Here is a 3,670-nt window from a genome sequence, read left to right as displayed (position 1 = left end):
TGGCTGTATCAGCCCTATATGAGTGGCTATGGCAAGGGCCACGGTAACCATGGTAACGACGGTTACGATTTGTTTGTGTCACCCTGAAATTAATGAGCCCAAAGCGCCAATACTGTCTCTGCTTAATGTTCACAAGCAGCAAAGTCTGGTTTATGTTAGCAAATTCCTGCGCTCTGATTGGCCGCCATCGGGCGCCGCCAAGTACGTCATCGGAGCTTCTTCAGTAAGCAAAACCGTGACCAATGGCGTTCCATTAGGTGTCACCCCCCTGTGTAGATCATTGTTATGTAAACGAAACGAACGCGAATGTATTTTGTACTGTTTGTATTATGTTTAGTGGTGCCAATGTCATCTGATGATGCTGGAAGTGCCAGCGAAACGTTATGCAATATAGGCACGATCTTAAACTCATTCTCTGAAACTGGTAAAAAACTTGTACGACAGATTGAGTCACTAGAAAAGAAGAGAATTAATCACTTCTATGCTGTCATTTTCAATGAAAATATATATATGCCTATATATGCCTGAAAATATATATTTCAGGCATATATATATATATATATATATATATATATATATATATATATATATATATATATATATATATATATATATATATATATATATATATATATATATATATATATATTACAGGCAAAGTGAAAACTCGGGCATTTTGCAAAATGCCTAGGCAATTTGCAAAATGCCTGACCGGCCAGGCATTTTGCAAAATGCCCAGGCAATTTGCAAAATGCCTGACCGCCAGGCATTTTGCGAAATGCCTAAGCAGTTTGCAAACTGCCTGACCAACCAGGCATTTTGTAAACTGCCTAGGCAGTTTACAAAATGCCTGGCGGGTCAGGCATTTTGCAAAATGCCTGAGTTGTGATTGATTTATTATACCGTTTTTGTTTACCACAGGCGTTGACCATGTCGCTCCCATGTGCCTGAGCCCCAATCACATTCAATATTTACGAATATACCCACGTCTTGCGCCACTTCCGTCGAGATGGAACCACTACTGAATGGTGTAGATTGAGCCAACGTCTCCCTATAATTTTCGTATACGGAGTTTTGGCCGTTCGTGTGTAGGAATGCTGCGATGGGGCGAGGAGCATGACACAGAGAAACATGGGCGCGGAAAAACGCGGCGACCGGCCGAATATTGACCCGACATTCTTCGCTTCCCGTGCTTATTTACATCACGGCAAGAGAGCGCCGCAGCGACACGGGGTTACCAGGGATCGATAGAACAGAGACAAGCGTATCCAATAAACATTTTTGTTAATCGCGTGTCACGTGGAAAGAAATAGTCTATATCTTGAGAAATCAGCCATTTTTGGTACATTTCAGGAAAAACAGCATTTAAAAAACAATGGCAATGCATTGGAATGAGATGAGATACATTACATAGACAACAAGAACATGTGGCTTTTCCGCTTTTCCAGAAAAGCAAGTTTTTGGTCTTCCACGACCCACGTGCACACCTTTGTAATAAAAAGACGCTTAGAAATTACAAGTTTTACATGCAACGGGCATGTTCATCTTTACACAGTCACAATGCATTGATAATGTAGACGTGTGGCTCGCCAACCAAGCTACCATACATCGAAATAACATTCTTTTCTGATCAATATTCACACAAAGTATTTCCAGAGTCATCAAGGCTCTTAGAAACATAACCGTGTTTAACGCGTGTTTACCGATAAAACCGCGCCGGGCGCCCGGTAGCCGGCGCGGCGGCCGGGCCGCTCGCGCTGCCTGGGGCTCAGTGACCTTGAACTCGGCAGCGCTACCCGGAGAATGTCTCACTGTGTGTCCTCCCACTTGGTGCGTATCGCTTGTGATTAACCCCTGTTGGCGGCACTTACAATGATGCTTACGCATCGTCGCTGGTGTGAGTTCGATGTCAGGCATTTTGCAAACTGCCTGAGAAAATAATTTCAGGCATTTTGCAAATTGCCTGGGCATTTTGCAAAATGCCTAGCCAGTCAGGCATTTTGCAAATTGCCTAGGCATTTTGCAAAATGCCCGAGTTTTCACTTTGCCTGTAACATATATATATATATATATATATATATATATATATATATATATATATATATATATATATATATATATATATATTAGTGTAATTCGGAAGCAGATTATTCAGTATGCATTGTTCATTGAATACAATCGCAGCTTCAGTGTTGGTCACTTTCCTTGAAAGGCTTTCTACGCTTCTGATGAGACGTCTATCTTCAACAGTGTGTTGAGAAAGGATGGAACCGAAAGTCATTATCAGATAAAGTAGTTTCATTAGTATAGCAGTGCACATTTCAACGTTTCGTCAAGCATCTGACATCATCAGGATCAATTCAGCAGTGGCGCTAATATTTACATAATACATAGGTAAATAACACACTAAGTGATACCTTTTATACCAGTCATGATTAACACAAATAGCGCAAAAATGTCGTATATCGGTCAGGTCGGCACATAAATATCGGTTGGCGCAATCGTCACAAAACACAATCGTTTTAATCACAAACCATGCAAAATCGCGTGATAAAACGTTCGAAGCTCTACCAAGCTTTCAGTGCACCTATGCCTCACATTGTGCACATATATACCAGTAGGTACATACCATTCACTTATCTGGGACCCAGGGGGACCCCATCAAAGAGAGACAGGGTGCCTCTTGCGTTTACTTGAGTGTTGATGATAGGGTCTTTATCCCGTATATAAACGGCTTCCAGTGCACGGAGACGTCGAGTGTCATGGCATCTGTCGATGATGGTAGTGTTTCTGACCATGAGTTGTCGTGTAAGCGTTGTGTTGTGGTAGTTCTGAGTGTGTGTCTTGGGTCCACCGCTTTGCAAGTGCAAAGTGATGCGTCTGCTGAGGGAGGTTGTCGTCAATCCTATGTAAGTACCATTATTTCGGAGCGCACAGTCTCCGAGGGTGCATCTATATTGGTAAACTACATCGGATTGTTTTAGTACTGACCTGTCTAGCGACAGGTTGTTTGTCATGACGAGTGAGCGGGTGTTTGGGCTCTGATAATAAATTATCAGTTTCAAGAGGTCACTGGAATTTACGGGCTTGCAGAATTTTCTCACGATGTTACGGAGAACCTTTTCGTCTGTCTTATAGGCCGTGGACATGCTGTTCTTGTAAAACAGTTTCAGTGTTGTCGCCTGTTCGTTTTGAGGACATGGAGGTGATACGTACTTTGAGATCGCGTCCAGAGATGTGCCTGTCTACTACCTGTACTGGGTAGTTGTTGTTTGCAAGAAGCTGTTTGACCCTCCTTATTCACTGTCTAACCCGTCCAAGAAGAACAGGTTTTATAGCCCTGTGGACATAAGCCTTTATCACGCTGGTCTTTGTATCTATCCGGACACTGCTGCTACCGTTCAACAGAAATCCTAAATCTGTGGGCTTCCGATAGACTTTGGTATGGAATGGGCGCGGCAGTTCCCATCGATGGATACGTTCCAAGAATTAATTTTGTTTTCAGCCCCTGTGTCGACAGTGAAACCCAGGCCAGATATACGTTCTAGCCTTGTCTTTAGTTCAATCAGGGATGTCTCGGCCGCTATGTCAACCAGCACGTCGTCCACATATCTGCAGTTTTTTATCACGCGATTTTTTTCATGGTTTGTGATTAAACGATTTGTTTTGT

This window comes from Amphibalanus amphitrite, unplaced genomic scaffold (genome assembly GCF_019059575.1).
Source record: "Amphibalanus amphitrite isolate SeventyFive unplaced genomic scaffold, NRLGWU_Aamphi_draft 001315F_arrow, whole genome shotgun sequence".
Classification (NCBI taxonomy): Eukaryota; Metazoa; Arthropoda; class Thecostraca; order Balanomorpha; family Balanidae; genus Amphibalanus; species Amphibalanus amphitrite.
The sequence above is the reverse complement of the archived record's forward strand: the minus strand, read 5'-3'. Positions refer to the sequence as shown.